The sequence below is a fragment of the Centropristis striata genome, chromosome 8, assembly GCF_030273125.1.
Source record: "Centropristis striata isolate RG_2023a ecotype Rhode Island chromosome 8, C.striata_1.0, whole genome shotgun sequence".
NCBI lineage: Eukaryota > Metazoa > Chordata > Actinopteri > Perciformes > Serranidae > Centropristis > Centropristis striata.
In genome coordinates, this window is record NC_081524.1 from 23777076 (window position 1) to 23787446 (window position 10371).

The 10371-nt window shown below is 37.4% G+C and overlaps 1 protein-coding gene across 1 annotated transcript in view; it reads right to left on the reverse strand.

Annotated features, from left to right (window-relative positions):
* The window catches only part of pear1 (platelet endothelial aggregation receptor 1), a 64359-nt gene extending 57836 nt beyond the window's left edge, over positions 1-6523 (reverse strand). Inside the window, exon 1 of the mRNA XM_059339454.1 lies at positions 6334-6523. The gene's annotated coding sequence lies outside the window, so the exon portion shown is untranslated. The remainder of the gene's footprint in view (positions 1-6333) is intronic.
* Between the last annotated feature and the right edge of the window lie 3848 nt (positions 6524-10371).

Here is a 10371-nt window from a genome sequence, read left to right on the forward strand (position 1 = left end):
CCAGAGTCCAATGAAACTGTACATGTTCCACGGCCAGAGCAGAGCGAGCGACCCAAAACCCCTGAGCTGGAGGGCTGCAGTCGAATCTGCTCCAAATTACTTGCACGGCTGCAGAGCACATGGGGTTGAAAGGCTTATATAAGCCTGTGGTAGGAATATTCAACCCGTGTCACCTTCTTCTGAATTCCCTCTGCTCTTTGTCTTTTTTATCACGACTATTTTGGCATCAAAAATAGAAGCTTGTGGATCATACACAGACCTTTTTTATTATTATTATTAACTTTCTCACTGATGCGTAAGAAGCGCGAGGAGAATACACTGAATTTCCAGTAACATTATGCAACATTTTAAACATAAATAAAAGCAAGTTTTCCTTCTCTCTGTTGGTCATTGATGTAAAAAGTCAACATTTGGAAAAAGAGTGCCACCCTGTACCGCCCACATGATTGAGCAGTAAAATGCAGACAAACAACGGCAAAGACATTTAGCACCAAAACTGAAACAAACAAACAAACGGCACTAAAGATGCTCTCAGACATGAGTGGTTACTGCTGTGTCTGCTGAGAGGCAACTTCAGCGTTTCATATTTTAAATTGATGACTTCTCTCTGCAGTTCCCAGCTACCTGCAATCCTCCTGAAGACCTAAACGGAACAAAACAGTCTGCTGCTATCTACGTGCCATAATGTCGTCATGCAGCTAAAAAGAGGTGGTTGCAGCTTAAAGTAGAGGAAATGCTCTGCAGCAAGTGAGTCAACGGTGTTATTACAGCAGTCATTTTGCTCCTGAGAACATTTCTCTTCATTTATGTGTTTTTGTTCAATCTATATCAGGGAACTTATGTGCCCATACAATCTGCTCCTGTGTTGTGTCCCTTCCTGAATCGTCTGTAGTCACATGGTGAGCCAAGGCAGCAAGTTGGAAAAACAGATGACGCTAGATGATGTAAATATTTCTGTAGGTATTTAATACACCAAAGTATAAGACAAATTAGAATTTTGATCTGATAATGACTGTGTAAAATAAAGACATAGTATTTGTGACGTCATCCATACGTTTCTGAAGAGCCTAAGTGAAGCTCAGTGTTGGGGGCTGCGGCCGTCGCCATCTTGGCAGGACCTGACTTATCCTAACTCCCTAATGAGACATCCAAAAATGAGCAAAGAGATAGAGATTGGGTGAGCTGAGATGGGCCGGTTAAAGCCTGGTAAAGCTCAGACAAATCGTAGCAGAATGTTTATCTAAATCAAAATGTTGGTGCATTGGACACCATGTTTTGTATACAAGAAAGGTGTCTTTTCAACTAATACTGATTGGGGAACACCACTGAAACATGAGAGAAAATGTACCTTAAAGCCTGTTTTCGCATCTTTTCAAATAAAAACACCCTTTAACCCTGAAACCATAGCAAACCATTTTCATATTTAACATGTCCTTGAGGCTGAAATACGCCACCTGTGACCATTAGTTATGCAACCTTAGTATTAAAGTGTAAAATTGGAAGCAGAGACCATAACCTTTTTTTTGTACCAAGCTGTAAACATGTTTATTTCTGGTGTAAAGTTGGAGAGGGTCTATGGGGATTGACTCACTTTTGGAGCCAGCACCAAGTGGCCATTCAAGGAACTGCAGTTTTTGGCTTCATATAGGTTACTGCTTAGGATTTATGAAAGTCAGTAAGCTTCATCCCCGGGAAACCTTGACTGTCTGTACATCCAATAAATAGATGTAGCGTTAGAGATTGAGATATTTTAGTCTGAACCAAAGTGGTGGACTGACCGACCAACTGCCTGTTTCAAAGTTTCAAGCTTCTCTTCAAGCCATGCTCTGCAATACTTTTGCAGATTACCATTTTAGAGTGCACAGGTAATTCTATAGCTTCTCTGGCATGCTTCAAAGGATAACACAACACTGTGATCTCACTTAAATAACACATCATGGCCATCGTGTATAAACTTGCCCAGGAAAATTGTGGCCTCCAAAAGACAACATGCAGAGACTTTGGGTGCCCTGCAGGGTGTCACAGTAAATTTTAAAAATGTCCAGGCACTGGGGGATCAAATTAACACTAATGTCTCTTAACTCTGTTCTACTTTTTCTGTTTCCACCTCATCTCTATTTGTCTCTGGCCAGTGTCATCTCCAACCAAAACATATCCAATAGCTCGCCTGAGCCTGAGTCCTCTCCTGGACAAACAGATGGTAACTGAGCCAGATCTCCAGCTGTCAGACAAGAGACGAGTCTGTGGTCCGACCAGACACACCGGGGAGAAAATGGGTCACCGTTATACCACTGATAGCTGAAACAGTCTGGAGGAGGGCAGACACATTTAAAAGAAAGAGATGCAATTTTCCACTAATGAGGATCTCATATGAAGAAAGATTGTTTCAGGGAGACACAGATGTGATATTTTCACATACATAATTCAACTTGTGAATATAGGCTATGTGAATAATGGCACATTTAAAAATGGCTCAGTGCTTTCAGGAATACTTGGAGAAGGACAGAGGAAAGTTCAGTCTGCAGTCAGAGACACTTCCTGGTGTTTTTTGGTTGCCAGAGCAGATGTGAGGTCAGGAGTCCAAACCAGGTGGCTGAGATTTCCTCTGATAGTTAATCATAACTTGCCTTCCTTCACAGATGTTTTTATGCCTTAAATGATGCCAGGGCCTCCTTAATCAAAAAGCCTTCATTGATAAGTCACAGATACTGAGTGTAAAAGTGCAAAAATGCTGAATTTATTGGGTGATTTTATAGCACCACTAAGGGAGAGAAATTATGATTTTGTTTCCAAAACACTACGCTACAGTGTGCAGCAGTTTATCATTTTATAGCTCAAAACTTACAGAGGATTCAAGCTGTAAAAGTGCTACTCAATTTGTCAACAAGCGACTGCGAATAACCTGATGATTTGCAACAGTTTGTCTTAAATGTGATGCTTCTTTTCAATTTGTATAAAGTCCTGTTACCCAAAGACTACCTCCTAAATAAATCTGCATCAGCTCTGACAAATAACGTTAAAATGAGGACACAGTCAGTTTATGAAAGCATATTAAGTTAACCTCCTAAAACCCACCTGCCCACCAGCAGCTAGGGATAGGTTTATTTTTGAACAGATGTAGTTTTGTTTGTGTTTTAGCCACATGCTGAACAAGCACAATTGCAGAAACTAGAAGATGTGAACTCTGAAATACCAAATCAGAGGAAAAGTACCTCAAAGTCTGCGAGAAACGTAGCAAAAGCGTGCATACTCTTTTCAGATTGAACTTGCCCCTGATTGTTGGAACACGGCCCTTATTTATGCATAACTTTCAGCATGAATATAATTTAAACCGGTGAGTTATAAAAATAATTCACTCTCCTGTGCAGTTTTCATGAAGGGGAAAATTAGCAGCAGAGACCATAACCTTTTTTTGTGGGGGTCTATGGGGATTGACTCACTTTTGGAGTCAGCAACAAGTGGTCATTCAAGGAACTGCAGTTTTTGGCAATTCTGCTTCATTTTTCAGCCTCAGAGGTTACCACTCACTAGTACAAGTGCAGAAAATAGAAGATGTGACCTCTGAAACACCCACCTAATGAGAGAAAAAGCACCTCAAAGTCTGTTGCATACAACATGTCCGTAAAACCCAGAAATCGTAGCAAAATGGTGCTGTTTTCAGATTGAACATGTCCCGGTTGCTGAAACATGCCACCTGTGACCTTTACTAATTTTCAGCCTTAAAGTAATTGAAACAGTTGAGTTTTGACATGAAGGTATATGGGGATTACCTCACTTTTAGAGCCTGCCTCAAGTGGCCATTCGAGGAACTGCATTTTTTGAAATTACTGCTTGGGCTTTATGAAAGTCAGTAATACAAGTGCAGAAACTAGAAGATATGACCTTTCAAATGAAGCCTCATGAGTAAGTTTTGTCCTCACAGTTCTTCTGTTTAAAGCTTTGGCTCAAATTGTTTTTAGTCTGGTCCTGACCCTTCCCCTACCTCTGAACCTAGAGGGTAATTATGTTTCCTGTTATCAGAGGATCCTCATATATCAGAGTCTTGTACACATTGTCACACACACATGCATGAAAGCATCAAAAAGCCCACAAGAGCCTCTCACATCTGCACAGAAAAAGAAAAGCACTCTATCTCCATCTGCTTCACCTGATTAACTTCACCGACAGGACATGAAAGTTGAGTCACGCCATCACATACAGGATGTCACACAGTTGTTTGGGCTGCAGCCACCTCGCCGCCACGTTTCATTGACTTGACTCACAGACCCAGAAGTGAATCCAGAACTTAGATTAAGACCGAACGACTTAATAAAAATCAAACACGCCAGAGCAACAGCAGGAGGAGGAGGTGGAGGAGGTGGAAGAGGTGGGCACTGAGGAAACAGCAGACCTACTCCCAGCAACTTCCTCTGTAATGAATCGATAGAGGAGACATGCCAGAGGAGCACAGCTTTTCTGACTCACACTCTCTTGATAGTAGCTGGAGAAGTTTTCAAAGCAGAGCCAGAGATGCCAAAAACACTCAGTCAGGAAAAGTACAGCAAGTGCATAAAGCAGTGACACAGTGCCAGGAGTGCACTTCAACAAGTGGTTTAATTCACTGGCTGATAAGAGCCGGATGTTTTGTCTTTCTGTGCTGACTGATAATATGACGTGTTGATGAACAAATTGATGGTTTCATTAATAGTGTGTGTCCCTTCACTTAGTGCAGGGGGACGCAACCTCAAGCCCTTCTTCAGTGGCTCCCTGTGGCTTTAACGGAAAAAAGATATGGAAAAGAATGTATTTTTATTTATAGTTTGATTTTTGTAGACCTGATGTGATTTTTACAGTGTCCAACTAATAAAATTTGAAGCCTTTACACAAAAAGTCGACTAAAATGGGCACCGAGGCCTATACATACTTGTGGCCCTTTACCTTGTGGCCTTTCTGTAGTCTCAGAGGAAAATTGAGAATCTAATAGTGTATGGAACAATTTGTTACTTCAAGCTGCTGGCTTATCACAATAATTGACATGCAAAATCCAAGAAAAATCGGCATATTACCTTCAAAATATGTTTTGCAGCTCCAGAGAGATTTTTCTTTCTTTTTATTTAAGTCTAAAATGGCTCTTGTGATAATTATGGTTGCAAAGACGTTGTGCATATATGATGAATAAAGCAATAAAGTGTTTATCTTACGTGTCTTTATCATTTTAAATCTGCTTAAACTGATAAAGATATGTGATTTACACACTTTAATAACAAGTGGTGTTAAGTACATTATTCAAATACTATGTGAAAGTATTTCAACTAATGCTACATAATACTTTTACTGCAAAACAATTATTTGGCAGCTATTTCCAAACTAAAATTTTACATTCAAAACATTGGTTTGTCTTCTAACATTTAAATGGCAGTCCTGCATAAAGAGTACGTTAAAGTACATTTTGCTCATAATACCTCTGTAATTTTACTAAAGTGGCCAGGCTGTTACTATATACAAACACTCGATTACAGGTAAAATAAAAAATCCTTAAAAAAGTAACTTAAGTAAAGTATGTAAGTATTGTTTGCAAAGTGCAATCAAATATCAAAAGTAAAAGTGCACACTATGAAGGAAAATGGTCACTTTGAAAGTAACACCATTATATATTGAGTAATTAGATTACTTTTGCTGATGCACTGATGTGTAAGTAGTCGTTTGCTTAGATAGAGCTCATTTTACCTAATAGTGCAGCACATTTCATGAGTTAATCACTCGTCAAAATATTGTTGTGCAGTAGAAGTATAAAGTACCTTAAAAAAGTAGAAATATAAATACTACTTAAATGAATGTACTTATAGTTACTTTCCAATGAAAGAATACTGAGATTTTACATTTTACTAATAATACTTTTACTCAACCAGAGTACTTATTTCTCTATTGTTCACAACTTCCATAGAGTACAAAGTGTCATCTTTTATAAACACAAAGGCTAATAAAAGCACTGTAGTTTCTTATCGAAGCTAGATGCATATTATGGCAGATTAAGTTTACGCATTTAGCAAATAAAGTCGGCAAATGGAAACAGCATTGATCAAAGTAACTCACAGTAGATCACTGCAGCTGCACTATGAATGCCTTTAGTCGGATTTTAGGATTTTTGGGGGGTCTCTGGTTCACGCTGCACCATTTTCCATAACACATTAACATACAGTACGCAGCAAAACATACAGTTTACACAGCCTGCACATTCCAGTGTATCTTTATAATTATCATACAGATATTTGGCTTTTAAAATAGTCAAAGCAACCGTTCAAATAGCTGTTTTGTTTAGTTTTGCTTTAACTCACTGACAGTTTTTTCACTCACCTTGCCGGCCAAGAACTCCCGGAGTATTTCTTGCTGTGATATCGCCGCTAGAAACCAACTTCCATGGACGAAATTGAGGTGAAAAAGCAGGAAAAAGGCGTCTGTTTTTAAGGGCTCATACACTTAGAAAAATCTTCAAGCGGTGTAAACATTTAGAAGAGAGTGAAGAGAGAGAAAGAGACCAGTCGCATCCAACGGGGGAGGGTCCTGAAGTGCAGCCAAAGAAACTGGAAAACTGTGACAGCGAGGGGGACTGAGAGAGGAGGAGGAGGAGGAGAGGGGGAGAGGAGGAGGAGGAGGGAAAGCAGATTTGGGGAGGTCAAGGAGGAGATTCGGAGAGTTGTTTTTGTCTTTTGCAGGATAGATAGATAGATAGATAGATAGATAGATAGATAGATAGATAGATAGATAGATAGATAGATAGATAGATAGATAGATAGATAGATAGATAGATAGATAGATAGATAGATAGATAGATAGATAGATAGATAGATAGATAGATAGATAGATAGATTTGGTTTTTTATCAACAAAACCAGGGAAAATATCTAGATATCAACTCTTAAATTAAACTGTTGTGAGCTATTTTTGTTATTATTATATTTGTCCAAACAAATGTACCTTTAGTTGTACCAGGCATTAAAATGAACAAGAATTTGAAGAAAACAATGGTCTAATAATTTTTCCATGACTGTATGTAACTATGTGCTAAATATACACTTTTTCTGTTGCTAAAATGTTGTTTTAAAAAGTCGTAGTAGTAATTATTATTTATTTGTTCATATTTTTATTATTCTATTTGAATTATAATTACTGGATTTATAGGGCAACTTTTACTTTTTAAATGTTACTACATATTATTGTTATTATTCTAAGTAGAAGTACTAGTCATAGTGTTTGTAGTAATCATTATAATTACTACTCATTGATTTACATGACACCTTTCACATTTTACATGTTACTGCATACACTGTTGCCCATAAAGTTCACAATCCTCTGTTAATTGGGGTTTTATTTTTATTCGGATATGTTTGGAAGTGATTGATTAATAAAGGTTTGAGAAGATATACACTTCATCTGTCAATAATAAATTGCATTGTCACAATAATTTCATGGAAATCCAACTTCATGAGCAACAGTGTATTATACCTATTAGTAGTAGTAGAAGTACCAATTGGTTGAGGGATAAACTGGTGTGGTCATGTCCAAAGGGGTCCCTTGACCTCAACATGTCTGATTGAAAATGGTTTCTATGGGTACCAACAAGTCTTCCCTTGACAGACATGCTAATCCCAAGCAGTTTTTCTCATGCTGTACAGATGTGTTATTTTCGCCTACTCTATTTGAATATTTCTGCATGCTGGGGTCCCTAAACAGTCTGTGAAGTGCATAATTTGGTTAGGACTGGAAAGCTGAGACTATTGTGGATTCAATGAGGCCAATATTATTCATGTGTGATGATGTTTGTCCCTGTAACCATTTCACTGTATAAAATGACCTGCTGTTACCTTTAGGAAAATCACAGCCTCATGAAACTTTATAGCCATAAACTAGAGACCTAGAGCATTCAGAGGATGTATGGCTTTGTATGTATATTGACAATAAAGGGATGCTTGCCATCCAATTCCCTAAAAAATGCTGTTCTTGCAACAATCTCCAAAATAGCAAAACTTTTTGATACCAAATAACAGCATAGATTTTTCTGTAGTGTTGTTAAGATCTTGGCATCTTAATGTGGCTTTTTTCCCTTCTTGAACTATATTAATTCAAGTGGTAAATCAAAGTTAAATTTAACATCAAATCTGTGTAACAAACAGTATCACCCGAAAATTGCTGCAACAACTTGGGAATGGACTTCATATACTTCCATCATAATGTTCTTAGCCCTCATACTTCACAACTTTCCCATCTGTCAGATGATGTACACCTCTTCTAGCATCTTCTGTTGACCTGCTATCTCCCCCTGAATATCCCTCCCTCTAATAAAGGGAGTGATGTTGTAAAGGGTTAAAACAGTACATGGACAGAAGTTGTCCACATTCTTTTAGCTGTTCAGTTGTTTTCCTTTCTTTATGTCCGTCTCCACCGGACTGCTTTTCAACACTCTTCCTCTCTCCTCTTTATTGACAGCTGTGTAATACACTCCTCTGAGATAACTGTCAGTCAGCTTTTGCAGACAGCAGTTGGAGGGCTTCCTCATAAACAGTGGGCCAGCCATGATAACCAGCCTGTTCAGGACGGGTGTTTCTCCCCCCTGCTGAGCGCTGACACAGATAAACAACTCATGGATGCAGGCCTGGTGGAACAAACATCCTCGCTGTGAGGAAACTGAGAACAGGGGGAAATGTAATTGTTTCCTGCAGGTCACATAGGGGCTGACCAGCAGTTAACAGCATGCTGAGGACACAGAGAGGGGGTGTCATCGTTTTAATGTAAGGTCAGAAAATCTATTCACAGAGTAACTTTCTGTTACGCTCAAACAAACATCATCCATAGCATTCGAATGATAACTTTTTTCATCCTTGGTTGAGGAAATAATCAGACTTTTTACCTAAGTAAAAGTACTAATACAACACTGTAAAAACCCTCTGTTTTAAATACAAGTCCTGCATTGAAAATGAAATGTAAAAGTAAGTATAAAAAGTAAAAGTACTCAGAAAAATGTGACTGTGACTGTTATATTATCACATAAAGAGAATATTAGTCATGCATTAATGTAAAACTGGATTTTAATGTTGCTTTTGGTTGAGGTGGATTTTGAACTTTTTTGTATCGTACAGCAATTAATAATAACGTTTATTCTAGATTAATATGATTATTATTATTAATAATAATTAAGCAATGTATTGTTTGGGAAATGCCATCAAACAATACTCCACATCTCATCATTATTAAAGAATAAATTAAGGTTATTATAATAATAAAAAGGAAACTCAGCAGGTCCTGATATTTGTAAAGCTGCCAATTAAGTTTCTGACAATAAACTCAGCTTTGCTTGAACATTTTAATCATATGTTTTTGTATGAAAGAAATCTTGAATTTGCAAATGTTTACATATAGCTGATTTAGGAACTAATGCTTTGATGTAAACAGCGTCATATTAATGCAGCTGGGATACTTTTGGGAATATTCTCTACTTTATAGTTTATTTTTTCTAATGTGAAACACTGCCATCTACTGCCATACTTGTGTTTTACAGCTACTATTTTATCGGATCCACCACTAATTAAAAATGCATTTACTGCAGCAAAACATTTTTCAGACCTGCATAACTTTATTTTAAATTCAAGCAGAGAGCCAAATGCTTTCAGAGATATCAGATATGACACGGTCATAGGGAGGGGTTTTTAAAAAATGATGCACAAGACCTACTGACTATTTCCTTTTGATGCAATCGTGCAAGCATAAAAAGCATGGGGTCTTTGGGGGTTTGAATATTTCACTAAACATCATGTAGCTTCAATAAAGAGTTGAAATACTCTGATGAAGAATATATTTGCGATACTAACAGAAAGGGTGGAATAAGATGATTTTTTTTCCAACATTGAAGTTATCTAAAGAGGGGAAAAAAGGGTTGAAAATGAGATGTTAAAGGATTGAAAGAAAATGGATGCTTACAATTTTCTAATATACTTACTTAAAGTAAATATCAGGTCAGACACAAACAAGTACACAACACAATTCAGGGCTGATAACAACAACAACACAAAAGCTTATAAGCAGAAAAAGTAAGAGATGAAAATAAATAAAACAATGCCAGAGATTAATAAATGCCATTAGAGACAAATAAATGCTAATATATGCTGAAAAAAGTAATCAAATGTTCAATCAAATTCAAATGCTGAAATTTTAAATATTTTATTCTCATATTGTGACAGTAACACATCTTTAAAAACAGTAAGGGATAAGTGGTATTAAAAATAACAACAAACAATCCCATACAGTTCCTCAGGTTGAAGGTCCATAAATATTCAGACATCCTTCATCTTATGTCTTTAACTAAACAACATTAAAGTGCTGGAGTATTGTGGGAAATATC